Source organism: Triturus cristatus, chromosome 2_1 (assembly GCF_964204655.1).
Source record: "Triturus cristatus chromosome 2_1, aTriCri1.1, whole genome shotgun sequence".
Classification (NCBI taxonomy): domain Eukaryota; kingdom Metazoa; phylum Chordata; class Amphibia; order Caudata; family Salamandridae; genus Triturus; species Triturus cristatus.
In genome coordinates this window covers 610,451,638-610,469,562 of record NC_140581.1, presented here as the reverse complement: position 1 = coordinate 610,469,562, position 17,925 = coordinate 610,451,638, and positions in this window count along the sequence as shown.

Here is a 17,925-nt window from a genome sequence, read left to right as displayed (position 1 = left end):
TGGCTTCAGGTTTTGGAAAGCATGAAAATTTCTTTTTGATAAGCAAAGAACCCTCAAATCCAACTTTTTTTTATTATTGCCTCAATCTTGCCTTCGAAAAATTGTGAAACCTACTTCTTGCACACTCAATTTAAGTGCATTAAATGAGTGAAGATGTCTGTCATATATGTCAGCATGGCTAACCAGTCATTAAAGCGCTCATCAAGTGCAAATGGCGATTCCAGGTCAGTGAAGAATACTCTGATTTCATCTCTGAAATCAAAAACCGAGACAAAACTTAACCACGAGACAGCCATCGGACATCTGTATGTAGCAAATGCTATTACTATCACAATCCATACACTGACAAAGTTGCTCAAAAAGCATTGAATTTAGTGACCTAGCTTTGATGAAATTTACAATATTGACTTTCTCATTTAAGACCTTTTTTAATTCCTCTGGCATCTTCTTAGTTGCTAATGATTCTCGATGAATGCAACAAAGATGCCATACAACTGATGGAATATTTACCTTTATTCGTGCAACAAGTCCAGTTAGTTTCCCAGACATGGCAGACTCTCCATCTGTGCTGATTTCTATGCATTTGGACCACTGAATTCCATTAGATGTCAGAAATTAATTCAACGTGCTGTAGACCTCTTCAGTAGTGGTGTGTATCAAATAATGCCAGAACAGTAACTCTTCAATAATGTTCCCCATAAACTCATTTCTAATGTAACAGAGGAGATGAAATGTATTTGCTATGTCTGTACCTTCATTTACATGTAGGCTATTTTGCTGACTTTTACAAATTCTTTCAATCAACTGTTCTTTTTTGTTGCCTGACATTTTGTCAATTCATTCGTTTACAGTGTTGTCAGATAATGCCATTAAATTAAAATCTTTTGCTGCTGTTTTCCCTACTATTGCACTCACCATGGCTTTAGTAGCGGGTACTATTAGTTCTTCGGCAATTGTATGAGTTTTTCTAGTTTTTGCAATGAGCAGGGACACTTTATATGAAGCTTTGAAAACATTTTCATTAAAAGTTACTGTTGAAGTTATCCTAATGTATTTCCACCTTGTTGGAACTCTCGCTCTTTATTTTTGATGAATTCTGTGGATTTCGTAGCATGTTATTTGCAACACTTCTTTTTCTTTTTACTCAAATCACTTTATTTTGAGCATGATTAACCATTATTGATGTATTCAGTGGCTTTCTGCTAAAGTGTTAGCCAGTGATCCATTGTGCTTATGTTTATTAGTATACTCACAAATGACAAGTTTATTAAATCACAACATTTAGTTATGGAATCAATTGCTAGCAAAGCAATGTGGTAACGCACGTAGACCTTCACTTCTTTACCTACTTCAGGTTGCGCTCATCAGATGAGTGCAGACCACATATGCCCGATGTTTAGAGATGAAGCAACATCTGTAAGAAGATTTTAACACTGTATCAGCCCTAATTTTGTGGTAAAGACAGAGGACACTAGCAAATCATATGCATGGATATTACAATCTTATGAACGCTGCATGCAGATGTTCATACATGAATTTGCCAAAACATCCACCCACCCCAAAAATCCAACTCTCCCTGAGTGCAGCAGCTATGAATGTGTGCTGCAACACTTCAGCTGGAAATGATGCATAGCACGCATGCTTAAAAACCCCAAAAATATTTTGCCAATGTTGTGAGATGGCACAGCATTGCAAACAACTCTCTCTATTACCCAATTTTCCAGTACTTATATTAAACCGGCAAGCAATGCTTGAATTTGAAATGTAGAACTGCTAGTACTCAATATCCCAGAGAACCGCTTTGCTAATGAGCAGTGATGCTCATTTCTGATTACATGTTATGACCTCCTCCTGAGAAGTGCTGGTACTCTCCCTTTCAAAATAAATAATTGCAGGGACTCAGTATCTGAGAGTACCTCCACATTTAAGTGACTGCTGGAAGCTTTAATGATAGAGTAAACCACTGGCGTCTGGTGAAATTTGAAAATGGTAGACACACATAAATGGGACATATTTTCGTGAATGAGCGAATTCAACTCTTCCAAGGGAGGTCTGCGAGGGGGATCTCCCTTGGGGAATTATCAAACAAAGGGTGCAAAAAAGAGAATTATAAATGAAATTTTTCAAAATAATGGTGTCTATAGAATACTACTCTAGTGTTCCACAAAAGAAAGCTGTGCAACATAGCATTAGACAGTATTCCTCCAAAATAGACTGCACACAACTGCGGACTGTTTCTCAAAACAGAGCTATAATATCCCTTGAGAATGGGCCATAGAAGCACTGAGCAATATGGAACTCCAGAAATCAACAAAACAGAGGTGCTTGTATATGACGGAATACTCAGACACAAAACACAGATAACAGCATAACTACATTATGCTACACTTCGAGAGAGCTGCACAATAATTCACAAGAGAGTGAAAACAGGGAAACGCATAACAGCAATAGCCTCACTAGAATACACCAAGTTCTAATATGGCCAACATCAAGCACTTGCAACTAATATAGAGGTAATATCTGGCCTCAGGGTGCATCATGTGCCACATTTTTTACTTTTAAGCCCCGCATGTAAGGTGTTTGCAGTCACAGTGGTACACATGCATGGATGAGTTCCATTACCCGGTTTGAAACCCCAGTAGCCACAAGATTACACACAACCCGCTGAGGCTGAGGATCGGCTTGACCCTGCTTAGCAGCCTGGAGTGTTCTGCACTCCAGCAAAGTGCATGTAAGTTGTATTAGACACATAGGGTAACTTTCTTTTCTTTTCAATACAGTTGCCTGATTGTTGCTTTACGGTATAGTGGCACCTGTTTACAACATTTTGGTGCTGATTCAGATCCCGTACGACTCGTATCCGTATTTTTTTTATTTTTACGTACGAGTGGTACAAGTCCTGTACAAACGGCCAAGTAACATTCGTACTGTCAAATTACATACAAATTGCCTCAGGAAAGGTCTACGAGACGTCCCCGGACAGATTTACGTATGAGTCATAAAACTGAAGTAAAACTGAAGTCCGAGCGCACAAGTCCGATCCGTACCGACGTTCCGAATCCCCAAGCGTATGGAAAACATCCCATACGGAGCAAACTTTGTATGACCACTACCCCGGTACACTTGGGCACGGGGTACGAGTCGTACGGACCCCCCACCCCACCCGCGCATGTATGCGCCGTACCCCAGCACCCGCGTATGTATGCGCCATACCCCCTACCCCAGCACCCGCATATGTATATGCCGTACCCCCACCCCAGCACCCGCGTATGTACGCGCCGTACCCCCCACCCCAGCACCCACATATGTACACGCTGTACCCCCCACCCCTGCCCCGTACTCGGACGCACCGTACCCAACACCGTACCCCAGCATCCCCCCATGTACGCATCGTACCTCAGTACACACGTATGTAAGCGCCGTACCCCCCACCCCAGCCCCGTACTCGGACGCACTGTACCCCAACACCGTAACCCAGCATCCCCCCATGTACACGCCGTACCCCAGCACAAGCATATGTAAGCGCCGTACCCCCCACCACAGCACCCGCGTATGTATGCCCCGTACACCCCACCCCAGCCCCGTACTTGGACGCACAGTACCCCAACACCGTACCCCAGCATTGCGTATGTAAGAGTCGTACAACACCATTGCACATGTGAACACTGAACAACAACATAGCCATGGATGCACCTTACCTATGCAAAAAAGACTCGTACTGAACCAGGACACTGTAAAACAGCACAAGGACCGTCAATTCGACTAGCACAACACCACAAAAGACGTCTACAGGACAAAAAACTACTAAAAGACTGACCTGGCACATCCAAACAGTCAAACAGAGGCCCGAAATCACAACCACCTCTTATAACACACCCACCAAAAGTTCAAACACAGCCAACACCACAAATGGACCAATAAAAAGGGCCCACAAACACAAACCATGAGCCTTTGCAACAGACTCACTGCTGACAGACATCACACACAAACAACTGCACCCATACACCTTAACTCACACACCTTCACACAACCTCCTTCACACAGACCCCCTCTACACATACACACACACCAACACCTTCACACCCACACACCCACAGCCATCCACACCCACACCCCACACCATGCCCACAGACAAGAATCCAAAGTTCACAACGGTGGAGCTGGACATCCTTGTCAACGAAATCATCAGAGTCGAGCCACAGCTCTTTGGAACATTAGTCAGACAGACCAGCATATCCCAAAAAACTAGCCTGTGGCAGAGGATCGTCGATCGGGTGAATGCTGTTGCACCCATCAGAAGGACCAGGAATGAATGCCAAGCCAGGTGGTACGATCTGCGCAGGGCAGTCAAGCGCAAAATGAACGGGGAATACGCCCAGAGTAACATCACAGGAGATGGGCTGCCCCGCAGACCGGTACATTACCATCCCTGGGAGGAGAAGGTGATGGCCCTGCTTCTGCCGGTGGGAGTACGCGGAGTCGAAGGAGTCCGAGAGCCCGGTGAGTACACAAACAACTCACGTAACATGGGGGGAATGGCATCTACACCCCAACTACAACAAATGCACGCACCTACCCCCAAGCCCTCACCTGACACAACCACACTCTAAACAACGCTCAGGCCACTAACATGAGTATGCCCCATTTACAAAGCAAGGCCATGCCATGTCCCAGCCTACACAAACCACAAACCCAAGACAGGATGTCCGGGATGCTGGGAGGGTGGGGATCATTAAACATATAGTAAAACTCAGAAACAGACACCAATGCCCTCAGCCCATATGGCCCAGGTACATAACCATGCACCATGCGCAATGCACAGGGACTGCCAAAGTACTGACAAGGTAGCTGACACTTGGCCCTGCTGTAGGCAGCACAAGGCCCTCCTGTGACAACTGAAAAATCTAACAGAAACACAACCAGCTCAGATAACTAGGACAGGAACTCACACTCACTGACATGGCAGCATGTGCCATGGGGGGACAGATACCACACCTGGGAGACCAACCGCAAAATCACACTACACCCACCAGCAGGCACCGTCAATCAATCAACAATCGATCTGGGTACTTGTAAGGCGTGCAACTTACCTGTGAGGGTCTCAAGGCGCTGAGGGGGTTACAATACTGCTCGAAGAGACAGGTCTTGAGAAGACATCAGAAGGCAAGTAGGTCTTGGGTCAGTCGTAGGTGGGTTGGGAGTGTGTTCAAGCTCCTTGCGGCAAGGTCGGAGAAGGATCTGCTGCAGGCGGGTGTACGTTGGATGCGGGGGACAGCTGCGAGGGCGAGGATGCCAGAGCGGAGCTTGCGGGTGGGGGTGTAGAAGCTGAGTCTGATGTAAAGGTAGGCATGTCCATGGGTGTGGAGTGCCTTGTGTGCGTGGCTGAGGAGCGTACAGATGATCCTCTTGTCGATGTGGACCCAGTGCAGGTCTCTCAGGAGGGGGGTGATGTGGCTGTGGCGGGGGGCGTTGGCGATCACTTGTGCCGAGGCGTTGCAGAAGCGTATTATCCGCCGTTGGTGTGTGGATGGGAGTCCTGCGTAGAGTGCAGTGGCGTAGTCCAGTCAGCTGCTAACGAGGGCCTGTGTCACTGTTCTACTTGTTTAAGTCGGGATCCACTAGTAGATCCGGCGGAGCGTGCGTAAGGTGTCGTAGCAGGAGGAGGAGACGCTGTTGACCTGCTTGGACATGGAGAGGGAGGATGCGAGGATCAATCCTAGGTTGCGTGCGTGTTTGGTGGGTGTCAGTGATGTCCCCAGAGCAATTGGCCACCAGGAGTCGCCCCAGGCTGAGTGTGTGGTTCCCAGGATGAGGACCTCCGTCTTGTCCGAGTTCAGTTTCAGATGGCCACTCCGCATCCAGTCGTCTATGGCCCTCAGACCCTCGTGGACGTGTGTCTTGGCGGTGTGAGGGTGCTTAGTGAGGGAGAGGATGCTCTGGGTGTCGTTGGCGTAGGAGATGTCTTAGAGGTTGTGGTGGCAGACCACTTGTGTGAGGGGGGCCATGTGGCTGTTGAACAGCGTCGGGCTGAGTGATGATCACTCACCCCTCACACAAGCACACACCCCCGGGGCAGCCAAGGGAGTCACACACTCTCACAATTGACTTGTGACACAACAAGATCAAGCCTCAGCCAAAAACGAATCCAAGGCCAAATGCGACATGTCAAAGACCATGGATAACCTTTCAATCTGTCCCCTGTAACATACCCATCCACAAGTGAACATTGATGTGAATGCTAGGCACATACAACAACCTGGAGGAACTGTGGCAACCTGAACATGTATGAAACATGGATGTCGCATGAAAATGCATTAACATTGTCTCCCTCTCACACACAGGGCAACGTCATGGATCTCCCCCCAACACTGGGGGGGAACAATCACAGGCCCAGGCTTGGCAGGAAGATGATCCCACCGGCAGCGACGACTCTCAGCACTCTGTGGATGACCCCAACCAACATGGACCCTCTGGTGCCCCAGCCCCTGCAGCACCTGCATCTGGTACATCTGTGCCAACCACCACCCCCATTCCTGCCACATCCCAGGAGACACCCAGTATCCCTGACCACACAGAACAACTGAGCCAGTCTGACCTGGAGGGACAAGGTTCTCCGGCCACCCAGGAGGAGGCAGACAACCCTGCAAATGCCATCCCTCAGGGGTCCGGTAGACCTGATGTGCCCACAACGGCAGGCCAGGCTCGTTTGGGCAGGGGTGGTGGGAGTGGAGGCAGGCGGAGGCGCGAACCTGACCAGCCAGCTGAGGGAACCGGTATGTCACACATACGCCACATCTTGGAGACATACCGGCGTGACACCAGGGGCATCAGCCAGGTAGTGGGGAGCCTCACAGAGATGAAGGGGACCCTCAACGAGATGAAGAACCTGCAGGCCGAGCAACATGCCAGTCAACAACAACACCAAGGACGGATGGAGGCAAGACTGGCTGAGCTCCTGGCGGTGCAAACGGACATAAGCCGTTCACTCCGTCGGATCGCCGACAACATGGGCAACCCTCCCTGTGCCACCAGGCGAAGACCAGCACCAGCCACAGGTGGGGAGGAGGAGGAGGATTCATCCGACGGAGCGTCCCAAGCATCGTCAAGGCCTGCATCGGAGGGTCCCCCGAGAAAGGTGGGTCGTCCACGGAAAAGACCGTGAGAGGCAGCGGACCATCCACATCTCCCAGGTCACCTGGCCTGGCACCTGGCCCTCTGGCGCAACAGCAGCACCTCATCCAATGACATTCTCTGCCACATGGACTTGCTGGTCACAGTCTGACCAATGATCACCAACACTGTGGTCTGGACTCTGATGACTCCAACTTGCAAGGATGCCATCTCCCCCTGTGAACTTTGGATTCCATGCACACTGTATAGCACCTATTTGTCCACACTAAACAGGCCCCCCAACCGAGAATAAATCTCTTTTTCTACAATTATATGTTGCATTAATTTTGCATGAGTACACAACCTACGTGTGGGGAAATGTCAAACTAGGCATGAGTGTTGAACTAACTCCAGCCATCCATACCCTGGAATCTGAGTCTGGGACAGGACACAAATGGGTCACAATGTATCATACTATACAGACATGGAGCACAATACTCACCCGTGATGGCCTCAAGCTGCTGAGGGGGGGCATGCATTACTGTGCGGACAGACCAATTGGGAAGAGTATCCTGAAGGCGTAGAGGTCATGGCTCATGTGGATGTTGCCGGGGAGGGAGTAGAAGGTATGTCTTGCCAGGTGGGAGAACTATGTCCAGCATGCTGGAGTACGGTGGATGTGAAGAATGGTGGCCAGGGCAAGGTTGGATGCACGGAGTTGGCACAACGGGGTCTCGGATGACAGACAGTCAAGGTTGGTGTGGGGTCTGGGGTTGTGTCCTGCCTCCTGAGTGTGGGTGAGGAGTCTGAAGGTCATCCTGCAGCACACAGTGATACATTACAGCTATCTCTGGTGGACGGTGAGGTGGCTGGGGTGCATGATGTTGAAGCTGAGGTGTGCACATGCAGCCTGGATGTGGACGGGTTTCCCGGGTGTTAGGATGTACTTGCTCCGTAGAGGGCGGGGCAGTAGTTGACACGGCTGGTGTCGTGGGCCTGGGGCATGGTCTGTCTTTCCCTGGAGTGGATCTATCTGTTGATCATGTGCATCATGCAGAGGGTGTTGCACCCTGAGGTACAGATGCTGGTGATTAGCATGGTAAATGTGAGTGACAATTCCATGATGCACACCATCTTGTGTGCGTGGCCACTGGGTGCATGTGCAGGGCTCTTGCGGGTGGGACACAAGCAGTTGAGCCACCTGTAAGGGGACAATCCTCAGATGAGTACCTCAGTCCTGTACAAGTTCAGCCTCAGGTGGCTGATGCTTAGCCATCCATCAATGGATCTCATGCCTTCTTGAATGTTGGAACTGTCAATGGCTGCGTCTTTGGTGAGGGTGAGGAGCACCTGGCTGTCAATGGCATGCGAGCTGATGAAGAGGTGCTGTGTGCATGTGATACCGGTGAGGGGGACCTGGACACATTGAGGATTGACACGCTGAGAGATGATACCTGGGCCATGTGCCAGATTATGCCACTATACTACATGCTGAAGGCATGAGTCCCACTCCCATGGCCTTGCTGGTGTACGGAGCCGGTGGGGATTAGGAGGGACATTACCTGGTTGCTGTGACAGGGCCTGGAAGGCGGGGCAGCGCTGTGTAGGCAGTTGGAGTTGCACAATCATCATGCAAAGGTGTTGTGTGTGCGTCTAGGGTATGGCTGAGAGCAGGCTGTAGCTCCTTGTATGGACAATGCTTGGAGGGTGGCGGCAACATCAGACTGTAGTGTGATGTGGGTCATGTGAGGACATGAGGTTCGTGCAATGTGCACGTTGCATGTGCTTAAGGTCCAGCCTTTGGCACCGCGTGTGCACAACAGTGGCACAGACACGCTGATGCCAGACAAATGCTTGGGTGGAGGGAGGAAGGGAGGAGCATCTTTGAGGTGTGTGTGTTGCCGAATCTGTAAACTCTCAGTGCCCTCGCTGCAGGGGCTGCAGCAGCAGGCGGCATGACATGGAAACTATGCCACTAGTTGCACACAAAGACAAGGATGTCAGAAAGGACTACTGCAACAGGCGTATGTAAAGGAGGAGTGTCCGGTTCCCCATGGCACACCCAGAGACAATGGATGCACAATCCCCAAAGATGACTGACACTGGATCATTAAACTGAAGGACGAGCTGCGCACAGGATACACACCCTCAGCAGGTGTTGACGGTCTGTTGTGGTAACCAACATGCCCAAATACATACACAACCATGGACATCATGCACAATGGATATTCTAATCTGAAGAACTGCATGCATGTTGCTAAACTACACATAGATTCATATGCCCAATCTTTGACAACTATGCCAGAGATGCCGCATGCAAAGTGGCAAGAGACCAGCATTGACAGAGATGAGGCACCATGGAGGGTGAGGTACACCTTTATTACTCAGGTTCGCACCTAGGGAAATGCATCAATAGGAACAGACTTACAGGTCATTGGGCAGAACATGTGGGACCTACACTGGACACCCCCTTCACAACACAGATGCTGTAAATCCATTGAACTGGCACACAAGTGAAGTGTGTGAGCCAAACATCCCCTGCTGCACACGGAGGGGCATCAATTCCCCATTTATCCTCTCATGGGGATGTCCCACACTATGTCCACCCGTAGCATCCTGTATGTTTCAGAGGGAAGTTGTACACACATTGATGCCTTCATCAGAATCCACTGTCCCATCACAGATGACTGCTACGAAGGGTGACTATCAATACATGGGAGTCATGCAACATGTCATGTGCCCCATGGTGAGTCGACATGTATGTATAGTAACACAACATGCACAGGAGCAGTGCCCACACATTACAAACACCTACCAACACCAAAATGCCGTGCAGCAATCCTTAACCAAATAGACTTTTTACCCAGTCCGTGCATGGGACGCTGATTCAGCACACGTTGCAATACTCATGAGGAATAGCGGGAGCCCAACGATGACACGAGCAGACAGCATGCCAAACAACCTGGGGATGACAGACACACAAGAAGTCAGGGAAGAGATTGTCATCTGCATGCATGGTAATTTACTCTACAGGAATAAGTCTGTCACCATGCTATATTACAATTGAGCGTCTAAGCTAAAATGTGTGGAAGGACATCATCACTCGAATGACACATCTGAACACACATCTAAGTAACTTAGCATACAGTCAGCTGGACACACACATTGCAACACATGACACACAAGGCTCCAGCCATGCACACTCAGACCCATGGACTCACCAATATGAAAAGAAGTTGCGTATGAGCTGACTCCGGATGTCGTCCTCCTCCTCCTCCTCATCGTCATTTGCCTCATGACCAAGCCCTTCATCCTCCACAGGTGGATGTTCCTGCTCATCCGGATCCAGGATGAGTGGCACAGCCTTCTCCACTGCCATGTTGTGCAGCATGCAGCACACGAGGAAGATCTTGCAGGCCTTCACCGGTGCATATGGGAGGGACCCGCCTGTCTTGTGAAGGCACCGGAATCTGCTCTTCAGGAGGCCAAACGTCCTCTCAATCACTCGCCTGGTCTGCCCATGTGCGTTGTTGTAACGGTGATCTGCAGCTGTTCTGGGGTTGCGGAGGGGTGTCATCAGCCATGGCATGTTGGGATAGCCAGAGTCCCCTACATGGAAACATCATGTAAAGAAGTGGGTCAGGAGATGCCGTAAGATAATAAAATAGCGCTAAACAGAGGACAAACAGAGTATACCCACCAACAAGACATGCTCGTTTGTTGTGCAGCCCCAGCATCATTTCTGGCACCCAGCTACGCCTCATGATGTAGGCATCGTGTGCTGACCCTGGAAAACGTGCACAGACATGGGAAATCAGCATGTTAGCAAGACACACCACAAGGGCATTTATAGAGTGGTAATGTTTACGGTTGCGATAGGCCACCTCCTGTGCCTGTGGTGGTACCAAAACCACATGTGTCCCATCAATAGACCCTATGACATGGGGCATCCCTCCCAGGGCATAGAACTCACCCTTGACACCTGTCAACTGCTCACGAGTTGGAAAATGGATGAATTCATCCAGGTGCTCCAACATGGCTTCTAAAAAATCATGCAGGACACGGCTGAACATGGTCTGTGACATGCCACCAACATCAGCTATGGTGAATTGAAACGTACCTGTGGCAAAAAAATGTAGGGCTGCTATCACCTTCATCTTGGGGGTCAGCGCAGTAGGATACCTGTGTCGCGGTTGGAGGTGTTGTTCAAGCTTTGCGGTCAAGTCCTCAATCAACTGTTGCGAGAAGCGGTAACGTCTTATGCAGTCACGTTCCCTCATGGCAGCCAAGTCTGGCAGTGGTCGGGGGAGAGGCGGTGCCCTGCAGATAATTGGAAGGAAGAACAAAGAGTGAGTACCTAACAACATCAATGTCAATGAACTGAGCACATGCTCAACTGCTACTACACATCAGCTAAATACAGAGTCAGGTCTGTGCTACACATCCAGGGCACGTATGACAGCCAGGTGATACTCCTACGACAAGCCAGCTACACCCGTTGATAGTCACGTTCTACATGACATGGCCCGGAACTAGCTGTGGGCCAGTGTAAGTGAACAGCCAGAGACATCACAGGAGTGACATACATCCACAAATCTGCATTGGAAGGATATCATCTCATACAGACTGCTGGCGGCAAGCTAGATGCACAGGTCACATGTCATTGGAAATGTACAGATCATACACATAGTGATGAAGGGGTACACGTGCAAAACGAAAATACAGACATGGATACGGCGCAGATATGTCCTCATGTCATAAAATCATCTTTGAAGCATCCAGACACACGTAACATGTGAATCCACATGTGGCATGGTGTGCGTATATGTGTGCCATGCCCATCTACACACAGACACATGTTGGATGCAGCAACAGCAGATGCAGTTGACGGAACAACACCAGCAAGCTCTTGGGAACATATGACACACACAGGACATGTTCACATCGGGGCACGCTCTTACTTAGATGTCAGGTGTTAGTGTCCCTGTCCCTGGCATCAGGGGACATTTGCGGGTGTTGGTGACTGTGCCATACCAGTGATGCAGTGCTTGACACATTTGTACTACATGCACACATGTGCATTGTGGGAAGGGGAAGAGTGCCACATACTGCCCCATCACACATGACATATGTTCACAGGTCATCACACATCTATTGTGCTAAAACATGAGGAGACATGTGCCACATCACTGCCTGACACACCTAGGCCCTGCACATGTAGGACTGGAATGACTATGACTTGATGTACAGCCGTGCATTAGTCTGACACCTCCATTCCATTCGTGTGCACCTCCTATCGCCTGTGTAAGCTGTGAAGCGCACCATACACACGCTCTGAGGGCGTGTGAACAGTCCATATCATCACACTGTTGTTCCCGCTGGAGTACGGGTGTGTGTACGGACGTATGTGTATGACCAGTGTGTACACGTACGTGTACGACCAGTGTGTACACCTACATGTACACACTGGTAGTCCACGTACGTGTACACACTGGTCGTACACGTACGTGTACTATCTGGTAGTCCACGTACGTGTACACACTGGTAGTCCACGTACGTGTACGCCCTGGTAGTCCACGTACGTGTACACACTGGTAGTCCACGTCCGTGTACACACTGGTCGTACACGTATGTGGACTACCAGTGTGAACACGTACGTGTACGACCAGTGTGTACACGTATGTGGACTACCAGGGCGTACACGTACGTGGACTACCAGTGTGAACACGTACGTGGACTACCAGGGCGTACACGTATGTGTATGACCAGTGTGTACACGTACGTGGACTACCAGGGCGTACACATACGTGGACTAGCAGGGCGTACACGTACGTGGACTACCAGTGTGTACACATACGTGTACGACCAGTCTGTACACCTACGTGTACACACTGGTCGTACACGTACGTGTATGCCCTGGTAGTCCACGTACGTGTTCACACTGGTAGTCCACGTACGTGTACGACCAGTGTGTACATGTACGTGGACTACCAGTGTGTACACGTACGTGGACTACCAGGGTGTACATGTACATGTACGACCAGTGTGTACACGTACGTGTACGACCAGTGTGTATACGTACGTGGACTACCAGTGTGAACACGTACGTGTACGACCAGTGTGTACACGTACCTGGACTACCAGGGCGTACACGTACGTGGACTACCAGTGTGAACACGTACATGGACTACCAGTGTGTACACATACGTGTACGCCCTGGTAGTCCATGTACGTGTTCACACTGGTAGTCCACGTACGTGTACACACTGGTCATACACGTACGTGTACGCCCTGGTAGTCCACGTACGTGTACACACTGGTCGTACATGTAGGTGTACACACTGGTCATACACGTACGTGGCTAACGCAATGTGCAACTGGTGTGGTAGGAGTACGTGTGAAACGCACCGTACCTGTGTGTGGATAGCTAAATTACATAGGGACACATGAGGGACAAGTATCGGGGCCTAAATGCATGCTGGTTGTCATGGATACCGATTTTCAAGTTCAAATTTTCTATCATGTGGCCTGGAATAGGCAGTTGGCAACTAAATACAATGTTGCAAAGTGGTTGTTGACTTCACATCATGCTCAAATTTTGAACCATGCAAAGGCCCTCACTGGGGTATGTTTAAAGGGATTGGAGGAAACGTAGGATGCAAATGAGATTGACAAATCACTCTGTACTCCTGTAAATGAATCAGCCCAGCAAGGCAGATATAAGTCAGCCAGAACCCATGAGAGGGCACTTGCCTGCACTACCTTACACTCGACACCACTGCTGCTGCTTGTGATTCCTCTGGCACCATGTCAGGGACTGTGGAGAGGGCCCAGCCTTTCAGCCATGAGGAGAATGAGGCATTGCTTGATGTAGTCTTCCCACAGTACCCCAGCCTGTATGGGAGACCAGGGGAGCAGGTGAGTGCTGACTCCACTAGCTTTGACTGTGCCCCTTTTTTGTGACTGTCACTTCTGGCATTGTGTCCAGGTGTGACAGACATGTAATGTTGTTTAGCGTGGGTCCCGGGGGAGAATTGCTTATGTCTCCCATGCAGAGCATGATGTAGTTCCTGTGTGCACTCCTCACTTGCATTGTGCTTACTGTGACATTCACTGCATAGTGCATGGCACATTCAGGCTACCCAATCCTTATGCCGATTTTTGTCCTATTGTCCAGAGGTGATTCCCTGCCCCCCCCCCCGGTGTGACAGGTGACTGTACCCACAGATGTGTGTGAGTTGAGTGGAGCTGTGGTGAGAGCGTCCAAATGATGTGTACGCCCCCTGGACATTGATGTGTGTGAATGTTCCTTGTCATGTGGGTGAGTGTCTATGTGGAGTGTTGCACCCCAGCTGCATGGAGGAGGCAACAGCTTCACCCATCTGAGGGGTTTAAGTAAGCCGTGCAGAGTGTCTGACTTGCTGAGCTAGCACCACACCTGTGACACCCCACAGGCAAGTGGCACATGTGCAGAGTGAGGTTTGTATCCGCTGTTGCCAATGGCAGGTGATTGATCTGTGCCTGTGTGTGTCTGTGTACTCTGCTGAGGTTGTGTCAGTGGCCTGGAGCATGTGACTGCCAGGAGGTGCTGTCCATCAGCCTGGTGTTGCATGTGATGCACAGCGTGTGCCCTGATCATGGAGTGTGTTGCACCCCTCATGCCACCTGTGTACTTTCAATGCCATGTACTGCTTTGGGGCTTCCACATAGGCTAATGTCCCCATGAGAAAGGTGCAATTGGTTGCCAGCATAATATGCCCTGTTCTAAATATCAAAGATGTTCAAATGTGTGTCTCTGTGACATGGAGCAGGTGTTGTGATGTTGTCTCACTTTGTCATCCTCACAGGTAACCGCCTACGCCAAGGGGGAGATATGGAAGAAGGCCGTCAGGGCCGTGAGATCTATGGAGGGTCACAGTCGGCGCCTCGCCCAGGTGAGGTAACGCTGGCAGGACATCCGGTGCTGGACCCGGAGGATCACCCCGTGGCAGCTCAAAGACTCACCTCCACACAAGCACGGCGGGGGCCGACGACTGACCCAGCAGATGAAGCGTGTCCTGGCGGTGGTCTTCCCTGAGTTGGATAGGCGGTTACAGGAGTTGCAGCAGCAGGAAGGGGGTAGGTACATGTGTGTTTGTTGTGTGTCACCAGCTTTTGGAAGTGCTCAGTTGCCTGGATACACAGCGAGGGTTAATTTGTGCAGTGCATATCATGTTCCCCAAAGTCAAACAGGGCTGTTCCTCCTCCCTTCCCCTAAATGACATGTGTTCCCTGGTCTGTGTGTAATCGCTATTGCACATGGTCATCTAGGCTGCCAGTTAATCCAAGTGCACATTGCTTACTCCATCATGTGGGGGGGGGGGGTCTGAGACATGTGTTGTTACCTTGCCTGTGCCCTGTCCTGTACAGTCATTTGGGTGTCCATGTTAGTTGGCACTGATGCTGAGTCTCAACATAGGAGTGTGAGTTTTCAAATGAACAGACTTGCAGCATGCATTAACAATGTTGTGGCCTCAGACATGATGAGCATGAGTGGGAGATATGCATAGTGCAGGGACGGTAGCTCAGGTTACAGTCAGATAATTCCAGGACAATGGAGCTGTGTTCCCGCTACAGTCCCCTAAGACATCCTTGCCTCTGAATCATGTGTGTCATCCAACACTGTGCCCATTCTCTGTGTGTACAGCATAGTTTGGCCTCTGTGGCATAGTTCCCTGCCCTCATTTGTATTTCTCTGAAGTGTGCTACATGTGCCCATTGTACATGCTGACCCCATTTAGGTTGTGCATCCTCACACTGGGCAGTGCCTGTGTGTCTATGTACAACTATCTGTTGATGGTTGTTGGTCACAAATATGTGTTGGCAGCCTCACGAGGTGATGTGGAGTACATTTAGGAATTCGTGATGCACATTGGAGTAAACCCAGATTAAGAGGTGTCACTTCTTGATCTGTCTCAATCACATTGTCTCAGGGATGGGGGGTTTGTGCGGGCAAGGCCTACATGTCCAAACCTTATGTCTCCTTGCCGTGTCTGACCTGTGTGTGATAATTGTCTGGACAGACACTCAACGTGCAGTGACCCAGTCAGGTTTTGCTGGGTTTAATGTTTGTGATTTGCAGCATGTGTCAAAAATGGAAATACATGGCTCCTGCTCATCCATTTTTGCCACCAGTGTGTGGGCGAGATGCTACGTAGTTTGGTCTGCGTGTGATGACATCTGTGTGGACATTCTTTCTTGCCATGAGGGTGTCTCCTCAGTGAAGGTGCTCCTTATCCAGACACATTGCAGGCCCATTAGCTAATGCATTGTCCTGTGTTTGGACATTTGTGCCACTACACATGACAGGCAGTGGGTCAGATGTGTTGCCAACTGTGTCATCATGGTACGGATGGCCATGTGACAGGTGGCATGATTCAAGTTTTCAGTCAATAAGTATTGTACCTTGGCACTCACTACACTTGTCAACATGTCTGCCTTTTTCCTACTTCCTTTTTGCTAGTTGGTTGTGAAGGACAATAATGTGCCTGCATGACAGATGTCTCCCAGGGAAGTGCAAAAGAAAGTACTTTTACACTTTCCGTGGACACGCAGGCACATTTCACTGGAAGGCACAGTTTGATTACCACTTGTCTTCTGGATATACATTTCCATGTTCACACAGTGTGTTTGCATGTGTGTAAGTCCTTGGTTGTTGCTGATACGAACTTACGAGTGTCAAGTCATTCAGACCACCGTGGTGCCATGTATATGTACTTACTGATACCCCATTTCGTATTTACAGTGGCTTTTTAGAATTCGGCTGCCAGCTCATACAATGACTGTGTAAAAGTATTTTTGTGTGCACATCATTGTGTGACTTCTGTCATGCAGGCAGATGTGTCTTCTGTTCACAAAGTGGCACATTCTCATGTACATTGTGTAAAGTGTTGTGAGTCCCAAGGTATTGCAATGTTTTTGGCTATGGTTCCCTAAGTACTCGCAGGTCTCAGAGTGTGGGGACACCTTCAGTATTGAGGTGTGTTATTTGGCCTTGGGTGCACCAATACTGTTTCGTTCACAGTGAACAAGAGGTGGCATGGATTCATATTCTTGCTGTGCTCAACTGTCCCCAGACACTAGCTTCTCAGTATAATTCGATATCAAGTTATTTGCTGTTGTGTCATGATCTCCATTGTTTCCAAGTGTCATGGTGGGTCAACCAACTGGGGAGTGCAGGGTTACATATGTGCGGACAATTCTAGATGTTACTCATGATGCATTTCCTGATATGCACTGTGACATTTTAATTGGGACTCATGTGTCTGTTGTATACAGGTGACTGATTATTTTCTGTCTCTTCACCTTGCCCACAGCATCATCGGAGGACACCGAGGGAGACACCTGCATGGACGTGGAGGAGGGATCCAGCACCGCTGCCACCACTGCTGCGGAGTCTGCGGGAGCAAGTGGCATGGAGGGCGAGGGGAGTGAGGCGGAGGACCTGTCTAGTGACAACACTGACTAAGACGCAGACGGGTCCGATGCTGAACTCCTCCAGGGGGCGGAGGCTGCTACAACACCTGGCAGCAGCACTACATCTGTCACCGCCCCCTCCATTTCCATCACTGCCCTCCCAGTTGCTCCGGTCCCTTCTGTCCGTGCTAGGCAACACCGTGCTTCCTTCGTGCCAGGCACCGCACCCCTTGCCCCTGACCCCCCTGCTGCCCTCACTGCAGAGTCTGTGGACATTCTGCGTCAGTTGCAGGTTGGACAGACATCGCTGCTGAATGTCCTCCATGGCCAGACCCGAATGATGACACAGATGGTGTCGTA